This window comes from Suncus etruscus, chromosome 11, assembly GCF_024139225.1.
Source record: "Suncus etruscus isolate mSunEtr1 chromosome 11, mSunEtr1.pri.cur, whole genome shotgun sequence".
Lineage (NCBI taxonomy): Eukaryota > Metazoa > Chordata > Mammalia > Eulipotyphla > Soricidae > Suncus > Suncus etruscus.
Window position 1 is genome coordinate 59,566,473 of NC_064858.1, and position 15,213 is coordinate 59,581,685.

The 15,213-nt window shown below is 36.2% G+C and overlaps 1 protein-coding gene and 1 non-coding gene across 2 annotated transcripts in view; both read right to left on the bottom strand.

Annotated features, from left to right (window-relative positions):
* The window catches only part of PAH (phenylalanine hydroxylase), a 172,756-nt gene that overhangs the window by 115,830 nt on the left and 41,713 nt on the right, over positions 1–15,213 (bottom strand). The gene's annotated exons all lie outside the window — the stretch shown is intronic.
* On the bottom strand, positions 14,896–15,002 carry LOC126023421 (U6 spliceosomal RNA). Its single transcript, XR_007500545.1, has one exon. It is a non-coding gene; the product is annotated as a U6 spliceosomal RNA (small nuclear RNA).

Here is a 15,213-nt window from a genome sequence, read left to right on the forward strand (position 1 = left end):
AAATAATATTGGAGACATCAACCGTAATCTCCACACCAAAATAAAGACGTCAAAAAATCGATCAATCGATGAATAAACATGTGGAAAAATGATTGTTTTGTGCTTTTTTTTTTCTCCTTTTCTTTATCCCCCTGCATAGGCACAGTAACTATTGGAGTTATCGTAGAGGGAATTCCCTTGACCTAGGAGACACAGGGTTTCTCCACCCCTGAAGTATACTGTCATGGGATTAACTCTAGACTCCTTGCATGATCATTTACTCTCCCCTTGCAGCTTTCGTGGTGTGCGGAAGACTTCTGCTTTGTCTTGGATGGTAAAATCAGACCTCTGTTTCTAGAGATCTTTGTGGCTGTGCAGCTCAGGGAATGGAGTTTATGAAGTCTTTCTTTGTGGTTCTAGCAGTTATGATTCTTCAGTGTCGTTTTAATCCATCTTCTGTAGTTGGTATTCTTGGTCGTTATGTTGCTCTTAGTTGCATTCGAGCATGAGTTGATTTCAGAACCGAGACTATTGTGTGGTGCCTATCTTTATTGCTGTAGGGCTCACCGGTTATTTAATTCGATAATTTTTTCTGTATTGCTGTGGTATTTCAATTGCCTTTTCCACATCCTCTCTCAAACTGAGGTTGGAAGCCTCTAGAGAGACTCAGCCCATTTTCAGCGTATTTGACTTTTGACTTATTTTTCCCCTCTTATTTTGTACCCCATTCTAATGCTTTTCTTGCCTTCAAACAAAACCACATATCTCGATTTTTCTAGCTCTGGCCCTTAAGTAGAAGGGGAAACGAGGGTTCCAGGACCAAACAGATATGAAATTACTAGTAGTAAGCCAGACAAAGAGGGGTCCACCTACTCTAGCAGCCCGGGGGGTGATGGTGGGGTATATGGGTTGTAGAAAAGGAACTGGAATGGGGGGAAGACATAGTTGGTGATGGGTATTCCCCTGATTCAATGTTAATATGTACCTAAAACACTATTGTGAAAGATATGTAAGCCATTATGGAAAAAATATGTTTTTAATCAGAAACTTTCTTTGACTTACATGTATTATTATATCAATTATATTATATGTTATGTTATGTCACTAATTATGTTATGTTAGCTTATCTCATTATGTTAATCAATTTTGTCTCTTGAATAAATTCTTACAGTAAAAAATTCAGTATTTCTTAAGACTTATTTTCTCAAAACTTTTTATTGTTTTCTATTTCATTGTTTTTCTCCACTTTTCATTATTATTTTCTTACTTAAACTTACTCTGTTAGTCTTTTCCCAACTTCTTTTTTTGTGTTTCATAGTTTTATTTTTTTATATATATTTTATTTAAACACCTTGATTACATACATGATTGTGTTTGGGTTTCAGTCATGTAAAAAACACCACCCATCACCAGAGCAACATTCCTATCACCAATTCATTTGTCTTTAGTCTTCTTTATTTCTTGATAAATGCATTTTAGTTAAATATTTCTAAGTATACTTTAGCTATGTCTCTTTAATTTGAAAGTAATTGTATTATTTTCTCAGTAACTAAGGCATCATTAGGAGTATATTACATAGATTCATTATTTGGGCTATATTTAACATTTAAAATTTTATAATTGTATTACATTTTGTTAAAAATCTCTCATCTAGTGGCCAAAATATAAAATTAATTTTGGAAAAATTAATTATGCTCACAGGAATTATAATTTTTAATATTTTTAGACATATAATTTTAAATAAAGCTCTTCAATGCTCTGTATCTCTGGCCTTTGGGTGCATTTTCTTTAGCCAAGAAACAAATCTAATAAAATAAAAGCTCAGTATATCAGTTAGTTGGCTCCAGAATAAAAACAACCATCAAGTTTACTTGACAGTTAGGAATAGCCATAGAAATGCAAGCCTAATATTTGGCCTAAAAGTACAAGTGCCTGAGTGATAGTACAGCAGGCGGGGTGATTGCCTTGCACAATGCCTACCTGGGTTTGATCCTGCCATCCTATATGGTCCCTGAGCCTTCCAGGAGTGAACTCAGTCCAGAATCACTTACAAAACCTGAGCACCACTGAGTGCGACCCAGGATAAACAAAAAAGGAAATTATACAAATAGATTGCATAATGTCTACAAAGTCTCTCTTTTTAAATTGAATCATTGTACATTACAAAATTGCAATGATACTTATGATTAAGTTTCAGGTATACACTGTTTCAACGCCAATCCTTTCACCAGTGTCCCCTAACCTTTACCAGTACAAACCAGTTCTGATCCTCATTTCGATTGCCATTGAGCATTTGATAGTCCCCTACAAAGTTCTTTTATATATCACATATGAAAAAGGTAAGACTGTGCCTGTTCCTCTCCCTCTGATTTAATTCAATATGATATTTTCCAAATCCATCCATGTTGCAGAAAATTGCAAGCGTTTGATTTTTCTTTCATCTGAATAGTATTCTTTTGTGTTTATATACCATAATTTCTTATTCAGTCATCTATTTCTGAACATTTGAGTTGCTTGCATATTTTACCTACTATATGTAGCGTTGCAATGAACATAAAGAGTGGATGTTTTCCTGTGTTATTTGGGGTCCTTTGGAGTATATGCTCAGGTATGGAATTACTGGGTCACATGAAAGCCCAGTTTTTAGGTGACTTTTTTGTTTTGTTTTGTTTTTGTGGCAGGAGGATTGGCCTATCCCTAGAAGTCTTAGAAAATTACTCCTAGCTCTGCTCAGTGATCACTCATGGTGGTGATCAAAGGATCATATGATGTGACAGATATCAAACTAGAGTCTGAAACATGCAAGACAAGCTCCTCAACCTCTGTACTATCTCTCCCTACCCTCAATTCCTAGTTTTTCAAGGCATGTCTACTTTGTCTTTTACAAAAAGACTGAACCACTTGACATTCTCCCCATCAGTAAATGAGAGTCCCTATTTCCCCACATCTTATCCAACACTATTTGTTGTTCTTGCTGTTCTTTTTACTAAATACCAGTCTCTCTAGTGTAAAGTGATATCTCATTTTGACTTGCATTTGATTAGTAATATAAATCACATTTTAATATTCATTTTGGCCATTTTTATTTCTTTTTTCAGGACATGCCTATTCATCTCTTCTCCCAATTTTTGATAGGGTCAGATGTTTTTTCATGTCAAGTCATACCAGTGCTTCATATATTTTGGATATTAAATGTTTATTAGATGAGTGGTGGACAAATAATTTTTCTCAGTCTGTGAGCTGTTTAATTTTTATTTGGTTCTGGTCATCATTTCCTTTGATATGAAAAAACTTCTTAATTTGATATGGTATCATTTGTTCATCTTTGCTTCAGCTAGTGGCACTTCATCCTTAAAAAAGCCTCTAGCTTCAATACCATGGAAAGTTCTGACTATATTTTCCTCTATGTATTTTATGGATTTAGATCTAATATCTAAGTCTTTTTATTTGTATTTTACTTTAATCTTTATTCGGTTTTTGTACATGGCATTAGAAATAAGTCTATATTTACATTTATTTGTATGTGGCCAGACCACTTTGCCCAATGCCATGTGCTGAAGAGGCTTTTTTTTGCTCCATTTCATATATATTGTCCCTTTATTAAATATTAACTGACCATATACCTGAGGGTCTATCTCTGGGTTTTCTAATTTATTCCATTGATCTGATGAAATCTCCTTATTTTAGTAGCACATTATTTTAATTATTAACACTTTAAAGTACAGTTTGCAATAGGGTAAAGTGATAGCTACCATATTTTTTTTAATTTAGCTATTGGAAGGTATTGTTCTATATAAATTTCAGAAGTATTGATATATTTCTTTGAAAAATTACATGGGTAAACTTATAGAGACTGCATTTAATCTATATAATGCTTTGGGGAGTATTGCCATTTTAATTATGTTAAACTTCCTAATCTATGCACAGAGGATTGTTCCATTTACTTGTGTCCTATTTTATTTTTTGAAGTAGTCTTTAGTAAATTTGTTGTATATGTAGGTCTTGCCTCTTTAGTTAAACTAAAGAGTTAAGTTGGTTAAATTCCTCAGTACTTAATTTTTTACAATTTTTACAATTTTTTACAATGTTTTACAATTGTGAGTAGAATTAAAAAAAAACTCTTCTATTCAGTATTTACACGTTGGAAAGCTATGGGCTTTTATGCATTAAAGTTTGTAGTAATTTTAGTATATAAATTTATTGTTTCTAAGAGCTTTTGAGCTTATAGAGTTTTCTAGATATAGTATCATATCATCTGCAAATAGTAACAGTTTTGCCTTTCCTATCTATATGCCTTGAATATCTTTACTTGCCTAATTGGAATATTATAATATCATATGGAATAGAAGTATTGAAGGTAGTCAACCTTGTCTTGTGCCTGATCTTAAGGGGAAGAATTTGGTCCCCACCTTCACTGAAAATAACGGGTTCTCTCATGGATTGAATCTTGTCAAATGCTTTTACTGCATCTATTGATATGATCACATGATTTTATTTCTTCTTGTATTTACATGGTGTATTACATTGGTTGATTTGTGTATATTAAACCATCCTTGCATACCTAAGATAAATCCCTCTTCATCATGGTATATAATATTTTTGATGAATTGTTGGATTTGCTGGTATTTTGTTGATGAACTTTGTATCTGTTTGTCACAGAAATGGGTCTATAATTCTCTTTCTGCTTTTATGCTATCTCTGTCTGCTTTGATTTACAGTGATGACTGTTTCACAGAAATTGGGAATGTTTCTACTTCTTCCCAAAAAAAATCTGAAAAGGATAGATAGAAGGTTTTCATTAATGGTTTGGAAAATCTCACTAGTGAATTGATTTGTTTCTGGGCTTCTGTTTTGGGGAAGGCTTTTGATTATTATTTCAATTTCCTCAATAGTGATAGGTCTGTTTAGGTATTTTAATCATTTTTATTCAGCCTCTTAAAATTATAGAATTCCAAAAATGTATCATTTCTTTTAGGTTTTCTTGTTTCATGACAGAAATATTTTCAAAGTAACCCCCGATGACCTTTGATTTGCTTTAGTATGTGTTGTGAAATTCCCCTGTATCTGTTGTGAAATTGCCATTTTATTTCTGAATTGATTAGTTTGAGTTATCTATCTCTCTTTCTTTGTGAGTCATACTCATTTATCAATTTTGCTTGTTTGTTTCCTAATAGCCAGCTCTTGGTTTTGTTAGTCTTTTGGATTTGGGGGTGGGGGATTCCAATTCACCATTAATTTCTGCTCTAAATTTTATTGCTTATTTCCTCCCGCCTGCTTGACTCCTTTTGTTGGTAGTTTTCAGTCTTTTGAGCTGTAATGTTATTTACGTGGGCTCTTTCTTCCTTCTTGATGAATGCTTGCATAACTAATGTATTTTCCTCTTTATGCCATCTAGTAGCTCATGTCCTCATGTCCTTCTCCTTTGTTTCCAGGTACCTTTTGATTTCCTCTCTCACCCACTGGTTGTTCAGTAGTGAGCTGTTTCATTTACATTATTTGAGTTATTTTCTCTTTCTATTGTGGTTAAATTTTATTTTCAGAGCATCATGGTCTGAGAAAATGGTTGGTATGGCTTCTAGCCTCTTAACTTTATGAAAATAAGTTTTGTGATCTAGCATGTGTTTTATCATGGAGAATGTCCTGTGTGTATTGGAGAAGAATATATATTCTCCTTTTGGGAGATTAAAAGCCCTGTATTTCTACTAATCTTCACTTTTTAATTTCTTTGTTAAAACTTAGTATTTCTTTTTTGAATTTTATTCTAGTTTATTTATCAAGTGGTGAAAGAGCCTTGTTGAAATCTATAACTATCATTGTTTTGTTATCAATGTTTACTACAATGTTAACTACAAATTATTTAGTTATATAATTTCTGTTTGTAGTTTTCTCATTTCTGTTCTAATATTTTCTTGTGTTTTATTGACTGTTCCACTGTTTCTTTGAACTTCTTAAATATTCTCAATATTTCCTCTCTAAAGTATTTATCAGATTTATCATATAACACCTTATTAATGGTTGAGTCTTCAGGGCAACCATCTTAAATTACTAAGAGTGGTTGGGTTCTATTTTGTTTCCCTGTTATGACATTTGCACTTTGGATGTGTTTTTTATGTGCTGTTGTGTGGATAGGTGACTTAAGTTAGAATATCAGTAAATCTTCTTTGTGAGATATAGCAAAGTAAAAAACTATGCAGCTATGTTAGTGGCCATGTAATTCAGGTGAAATCCTGACCTGGAGAAAAAGTTGATATTTCTGAGTATAACTTCCTAGTTTTGAGTTCACAGACTAGTAAATATCTCACAAAGGGGAAATGCAATGACATTATCTTTTTGTTTTCTTCATTTCATGTTTTTATACTTTAATATTTTATTTGGGGGACACCAGGATCACAGTTGAGGGTGCCGCAAGGAACTGGTGAATTCAGTGTCTTAAGATACCTTATTGGCCAGGTTTTCTTTCCGCAAATACTGGCTAGAGCCAGAGCTGGCATCTTGAATGCTGGGATAAAGTTCACTATAAAAAATTATGACTTCCTAAGAAAAAAGAGAGACAGTCTAACTCTTAACTCTATGGAGCATCTCTCTATGACTATTGACTTATAATGTGATATCAGAGAAAATATTAGTTTTTATTTTGCTTAAAGTTCTGTTAATTTTTTTAGGGTCTATTTCTGGTAGTGCTCAGGGACTACACCTGAATCTGTGCCCAGTGCTTATACTAGTGGTGTCAAAGGATTATATGCAGTGTTTAAGGTCAAACTCAGGTCATCCACATGCAAGACAAACACTGTCACCCCTATGCTAGCTCTCCCACCCTTTAAAATCTGTTAAAAATCTGTTAAGCCATAGTTACTGCTTTGGTCCTGCATCACCATTCCTCTATGAATCTCTGAAGAGATATCAACTTTAGTAAAATTCCAGGTATGTTGATATTGAGTGAAGGCAACTGTCCCTTGCCTTCTCATAATTGCAGAAGACCTAGAAGCCAAAACCATGCCCACAAACACAGTCTGAATCTAGCCAGATCCATGGACTCACTCTGTTCTCAAAAAAAGGTAAACCAAGCCACAAAAAATCATGGGTACATTGGCACATCATTGAAAACTGAGAATCTTGGGAGGAGAGGGTGGTCCAAATCCCTATCCTGCTAAATCACACCTCTGTATCCATAATCACTACTTTACCTTCAGTCCTGCTTCACTACTTCTGTAAGATTCTCTGCAGATATACCAATCTGACCAAAACTCCAGGTATGCTGATATTTGGGTTAATATCACCAGGACATTTTTGTAGAGAGTATGGGCACCCTCTTCCTGCATTCTTGACTTCCTGAAAACCTGGCAGCCAAAAAGATGCTCCACAAATGCCACAGTATCAGCAGTGGTTATTTAAATTCCTGGACTGCTTAGCCACATTTGTGGCCATGAGACTTTATATTTGTTTAATATTCCCATACCCATAGAAACACACTAATTTGGATGCCAATAGGTAGCTGAAGTCACTTAATATTAAATTTTTACAAATTTGCTTGTTGCTGTACTTTTTTGTTATCTTCCTTCTTTTTTTTATTAATTTTTATTCTTTTTTTTTTTTTTTTTTTTTGGTTTTTGGGTCACACCCGGCGGCGCTCAGGGGTTACTCCTGGTTGTCTGCTCTGAAATAGCTCCTGGCAGGCACTGGGGACCATATGGGACACCGGGATTCGAACCAACCACCTTTGGTCCTGGATTGGCTGCTTGCATGGTAAACACCGCTGTGCTATCTCTCCGGGCCCAATTTTTATTCTTTTTAAAATAATTTTGTTATCACTTATCTGGAAGCAAATGTATTATGACCAACTATGTCAATATGCAATATACTCTTTTTAAATAAAAGAAATTAATAAAAATATGTTAACAATGAATCTAATTCTACCAATAAACAAGATATCAAATAATACTATTTAAGATGAATTTATCTAAGAAGACTCTTTGTCTGGACTGGAGACAGTGGATAGAACAGTGAGTAGGGTACTTGCCCAGGTTTGATTCCCTGGCATCTCTTATTTTCACCAAGCCTTGTCACCAAGCCTAGAGTTCATAGCAAGGAGTAAAACCTCAGCATTGCCAGGAGTGGTTCAAATTAAAAAAAAACACTCTTTCTAACCAAAATTTCTAACTAAAAATTTTAAATACAAATTCTCAAGCTTATCAAGAATTTTTTCTCCACCCTTTCTTTCTATGGCATATTCTTTTTAAGTCTAAACACTCACAAAAAGCACTAGAAATCTGAAGACCACTATCAACCAATATTCACACAATCTACATGTAGTTAAATATGAAGTCATGGTTTTTATCAATGTAAGCTTTTTAGCTAGCTATTCCAGGAATTTTTGAGAATACCTTAGACCTTCCTTAGAATCATAATAAAATTGATGGTGAATTAAGTTCCATTAATCAATTATTTTAATATTAAAATGTATACACATTTTTATGTACACACATAATCTCTTTATTCTGTTGTCATTACATCAATATATCTTCTTAAAATATTAGCAGGTGGTCACTGAGTGAATTATAACTCATGTATTCATAAGTCAATGAATATTTGTTCAGGGTAGACTATGTGACAGATACTGTTCAAGACAGTGATCAGCAGAAGAGCCAAGGCTGTTTTTCTCATTAATTTCACTCTCTATTAAAGGACATGACCTAATGACAAGGAAACAAAAATAAAGCTAGATACCCCTAGTATTGAAAATGTCTAAGAAGAAATAGAGTTTTACAAAAATGTATTATAAAAAAGGGTGAAATGTAGTTGAGCATTTGGGTTGTTTCCATTTCTTGGTTATTGTAAAAAGTGTAGTGATAAATACAGAATCTCAATTAAAAACATTTAAAACAAAACACATTGCAACGAGGAGGTTGATTTAACTTGGGTGTGCTGGGAAGACATAATCAAAACAAGGTAATATTTGAATGGAAAACCAAATTATGAGAAAGCCACAAGTGCAATGATGTGGGGGCAGAGGAAGAGAACACCTGGACATAAATCACTAAAAATCAAGTGTGATTATTTAGAAACTGCCAGAGACTGGCTATAACTGAAGCAGGGCAAGTAAGAAAGAGATGAAAGCTGAATTTGGAAAGATGGGCAGAATGAGTTCATGAGTGCTCTAACCAATACTCTAACACACAGACTGGTGAGAACCGAATTGTAATTTTCTGAGTTGGCTGCTAAATGCACTTAGGATTAACACTTAATAAAATATAGTAAATTGCATTGTATTAAAAATTGATCATAGTGATACACAGTGGTAACAGTGGTAAGACCTTTGCCCTGCATGCAGCCAACCTGGGATGGACCCGGGTTCAATCCCTAGTATCCCATATAGTCACCAGAGCCTGCCAGGAGTAACTTTTGAACACAGAGCCAGGAGAGACCCGAGTGCTCCTGGGTGTTACCCAAAAACTAAAAACTAAAATAAAAGTAACATATACTCAAAATTATTATTTAAGAGTCACTATCTATGCATTCTGACTATTGATATTAGCAAACTACTATCAGATTTACTTTGTTTGGTTTCATTCTGTTTTGTTTTGTTGGTTGAAGTTTGTGGAGCACTGAACATGTATTACCAACCTACTTATATGAACTATGTTAACAAGTCACAACTAAAAATGAACGGGCACAAAAAGCCTCCAAGTTAAAAGTATTTCTGAAGAACCAAAGCCACTTTGTGGGGAAGAGTGGACTCAGGTACTGGTGTTAGACTTCCAAGAAAATCAGAATAAGAACTAGTCCAGACTCAAGGCCTGGCCTGAGTGCCACCTCAGGTGGCCTGCTGTGGGTTCCAGGTGGACTCTATTAGGCGTCCCCAGGCCTCCTTCCCTTCCCTACTCTAGGGAGGAGGAGCAAAGAGAGGGGCTGGGCAGATAGCTGTCTTCCGGTGCCTTGATCCTGGAGGCTAACTCTTCCCAGGTATTGGGGTTAGGGACACCCCATGCCGGATGGAATTCTCCCTAGCTATCTCCCCTTTATTCCAGGTATTCCCTGGTTGCTGGCCTAGGTGGACTCTATCGTGGTCCTCAGTCTTTCCGCCTTTGTCTCCCTACACTAAGCGGGGGGGATGCAGGGTGGAGGGTGGGCCGATGCAGCACTGGTGTATGTCTTGACATTCACTGGTATTTTTTTTCTCATTGGTCTCCATTTAAAAACCGCACGGGGGTGTCATATATATTCAAAATAAAAATGGGAGGATGGACTCTTAGTCTGGGAGGAGACCACTTTGCATGGGAGTACCATATATATTTAAAATAAAAATGAGAGGATGGACTCTCAGGCTGGGAAGAGGCCAGTACTCCTTTTCTACTTGTTCACTCTCAGTGGCTTCTTGGCCTCTTCCTTTCTTCACTGTGTAACTGTGTTTGCTACCATACTAGGTTTCTGATTAGTTCCCACATACGGTGACTAGAGTCCACTGTCTTGTTAGATTGTTTATTTTCCCCCACTTTTTATCCCTTTGTTATTTGTTAAATAAGGAAGTTAGTAGAATTGTCCCTCCATTTAAAGTTTATATAAGAACCAAGTCAATTCAATTGTTGGACTTGTTCTAATATCCCCATAGGCACCAATTTTGCCATGTGATACTGTTCTTCCTTTGCATAGGCACATAAAAATGGGAAATTATATTCAAACACTTTCTTATCTTATACAGATGAGAACACACAAATCTTGTAATGCAGTAGGACATTACACCCTGAACATTGTCTTAAAGACCTGGCTCATTGTTAAATAAGGAAGTTTGTAGAAGTGTCCCTCCATTTAACATATATATAAGAACCAAGTCAATTAGATTATTGGACTTGTTCTAGAATCCACATAGGCACCAATCTTGCTGGGAACTGTTCAATAAGAAATTTTGGTAAAAGAGTCCCTCAGTTTAATGCTTATGTTTGAACCAGGTCATGGGGATTGTTGGATTTGTTCTTGCGGCCCCCTTATGTGCTGATAATGCCAGGTGACATTATTCCTTGTTTGCATGGGCACACTAAAATTAAAAATACTATACATACAAATAAGTTCTTATCTAATAGAGACGGGAACACACTAATCTTGTGATGCAATGGAACCTTATAAACCCTGAACATTGACATGATGACCTGGCAGAGGCCTCAGGGGTTTGGGCATTTTCCAATCACCCCTGAACCAGGGAAGCCATGGATGAAATATTCAATGTTGTTTATGACATCACCTGGAAGCAATCCTCTACCGGAAAAGACCCTACTACTGCTCTGACATCAATTTACTCAAAAGAGTCTTCCCTTAACACTGAGAAGATTTAAACAACAATGACCTGCGTACTAGACAGGGCTTTCTGCATTGCCCTTTAATTCTGAGTGGAAATTAGACACCGCTCCACACCATCCTGACTTCAATGTAGGATATACAGATTCCAGGATCTTCAATACAGAAGCAGGATACCAACAACAGAGACTGTGAAAAATATAACTGTATGGGCACTGCAGACAATGACCGGGATTGGACAAACTGGTTTGCCTGGAGCCTAGAAATGGTCTTCTGTCAGGAAACTTCAGGGGTAGGGTCTCCTTGTACTGAGGCCAAAGTTTTTCCTTTCCATGACCCCCATACTTTGGTGGGCCCATGCAAACGATAATTGCCACACTAACATTGTTTTTACAGTGCTCCTTTGACTCCAAACCTTAAAAAAAGTTGATGATCACTATCACTAACAGGTATAAATAGCACAAACCTGAGAGCAATAATCCATGTTAATTTATAAGAATTATGTCCTTGTGATGTCTTACAAATAATGCACTGTATACAGTACTGAATAGTTGTATCATGCTAATATATTTAATTTTGTGTGTATCCTGTAATTATGTTATAATATTTTCAGAGAACTTACTGTAAAGAACAAGATATACCTTTGATGTACTATACTAAGCATTGAATGTGTTTGAGTTTAGAATGGTAATACTTCCTTATTAAAAAAAATAAATAGGGACTTCAGGGGGAAACTTCTTCTATGCCTGTCTGCCTGTGCTTCTGAATCCCCGAAGGTTTTCTCAGAGGCCTAGGAAGCGCACCCCAAAAAAACTGCATTTTGAAGCTGCTGAGTAAGTACATTCTGGCTGCGGGGGTCTCTGTCAAATAAGCTGAGATCTCTGGCCTGTGGAGGCTCCGCCCTGCTCTGCCTTTGTTCATTTTGAGGACTGTCAACTAGAGACAGCAGAAGAGTGCGGCAGTTTCGCTTCGCTTCGCAGCCGTACACTCTTTCTAACCAATGAACCCCACCACAACATGCAGGAAAACCACACTACAAGCGTGACAATGGGGAAACCTCGCAGGCAAACACCATCCACAGAGAATGAAGATGAAAGCTCGGATGAGCTAATAAATTCCAACCACCTGATTAACCTTTCAGATAAGGAGTTTAGAATAGAAATATGGAATATGTTCGTAGAACTCAAAAAGAGCATAGATGGATCTGAAGAGAACACAAAACAGAAATCAGAAAACTCCAAACTGAAATAACAGATCTGAAAAACATGGTTGCTCAACTGAAAACCTCAATGGATAGCCTCACCAATAGGGTATCAGCAGCTGAGTAGTGAATCGGAGTACTGGAAGATGTGATGCAGAAAAACTCAACACATTTCTTTGTTTTGGTGTGGTTATTGAAGTTGTTGTCCCCATTTATACTTATTTTTTCTCTTCTTTTCTTTTCTTTCTTTATGTGCTCTGCCATGTTTCTTATCTCAAGACCATGGCGGGTTTTGTGTGTGTGTGTGTGTGTGTGTGTGTGTGTATGTGTGTGGTGCTTATCATTATTGTTGGAGTCCTCACAGGATATTTGACACTTCTTTTTGTACTGGTGGAGTGTTTCACCTTCTTTTTCTCCTTTGTCTCTCAAACCAATGATGAGAGCCTCTAGAAGGATTCCGCCCATTTTCTGCATATTAGACTTTTACCCCAGTTTATTACTTTTCTCTTCTTCAAACAAAACCACGTAACTTGAACTAGCTAATCCTGCCTCCCAGTTAAAGGGGGGGGGGAGTGAGGCACCAAAACCAAACAGGGGCAAGACTACTAAGTAGTAGGCTAGGTACAGAGAGGACCACATATTCTAGCAGCCCTGGGGATGAGGGAAGAGAATATGGGAGGTAAGACAAAAACGAAGGTGTAAGGAGGACAAATTGGTGATGGTAATCCCCACTGAATTTATGTAAATATGTACCTAAAATATTATTGTCAACAATATGTAAGCCACTATGATCAAAATAGAAATTATATTAAAAAAAGAAAAGAAAAACTCAACACAACAGAAGAAACTGGAAAAGAACCTTAAGAAAAACGAACAGGCAATGGAAAAAGTACTCAAGGCATGCGAAAAGATGAAAATAGAAGTCTTTGATAAACTCAACAGAAACAACATAAGAATCATTGGAGTCCCAAAAACCCAGGAAGGAGATCTCCAGGAAGAATCAACTGTCAAAGACATCATCAAAGAGATACTCCCAGAGTTAAAGACTACATGCAATCAAATCCTGCACACCCGAAGAGTACCAGCTAAAAGAGACCCAAAGAAAAACACCCCAAGACATATCCTCATTACAATGACAAATCCATAGATAGAGATAGAATACTGAAAACAGCAAGATCAAAAAGGAAAATTACATTAAAAGGAGGATCCCTAAGACTCACAGCAGACATGTCACAAGAAACTCTCAAGGCCAGAAGACAGTGGTGGGATATGGTGACAAGACAAAATAAAATGAATGCCTCACCGAGAATACTGCACCCAGCCCTACTCATGTTCAGGTTTGAAGGAAGAATACACAGCTTCTTGGATAAACAACAGTTCAGAAACTTCACAGATAATAAACAACCTTAAAGGAAAAACTGACAGGTCTACTCTAAGACAACAGAGACCAAAAAACACAGCAAACTTATCTACAAAGATGACATTAAATCCTATGACAATCATCTCCCTCAATGTCAATGAACTAAATTCACCAATTAAAAGACACAGAGTGGCAAAATGAGTCAAAAAGATGAATCCAACCTTATGCTGCCTACAAGAAACACATCTGAATAGTCAGAACAAACATAGACTCAAATTCAAAGGCTGGAGAAAAATCATACAAGCAAACAACACCCTCAAAAAAGCTGGGGTGGCCATATTAATATCTGATGACACCAACTTTATACTCAGAAAAGTGGTAAGGGACAAAGATGGACACTATGTACTAATCAAGAGATATGTGCAATAGGAAGAAATCAGACTATTAAACATATATTCACCCAATGAGAGACCAGCAAATTATCTAATACAATTACTGACAAATCTGAAAGAAGAAATCAATAATAATACAATCATTGTGGGAGACCTCAACACAGCCCTATCAACACTTGATAGGTCAACCAGACTGAAACCCAACAAAAACATACTAGCCCTGAAAAGAGTTATGAAAGAAAGAGGACTAGTAGATATATACAGGACACTCCATCCCAAAAAACCTGGATACACATTCTTTTCCAATGTACATGGGTCATTCTCCAGAACAGACTACATGCTGACACATAAAACCTACCTCCATAAAATCAAGAAGATAGAAATCTTGCAGGCTACCTTTGCTGACCACAAGGCTCTGAAATTAGATGTGAACTACAAAGCCACACAGAAGAAAAACTTTAACAATTGGAAATTAAACACCCTGCTACTGAACAACCAGTGGGTCCAAGATGAAATCAAAAAGGAAATCATAACTTTCCTGGAAACAAATGATAATGAAGACACAATCTGCCAGAAACTATGGGACACAGCAAAAGTGGTCCTGAGAGGAAAATTTATAGCTCTACAAGCACACATCAGGAAGGAATAAGGAGTATACCTGAATATCTTTTTTTTTTTTAAATATGGAACGCTTCACGAATTTGCGTGTCATCCTTGCGCAGGGGCCATGCTAATCTTCTCTGTATCGTTCCAATTTTAGTATATGTGCTGCCGAAGCGAGCACATACCTGAATATCTTAATGACGCAGCTCAAAAAATTAGAAAATGACCAACAAAAGGAACCAAAAATAGGGAGACCTAATCACAATCATTTATGTAATCAAGATGTTCAAATAAAGAAGAAAAAACAAGCAGGGATATAGCCTACAAGGCATGATAATTGGCCATAATGTGAAATAATATTTGATGAAAGCTTATATAATAGATAAGAGTGT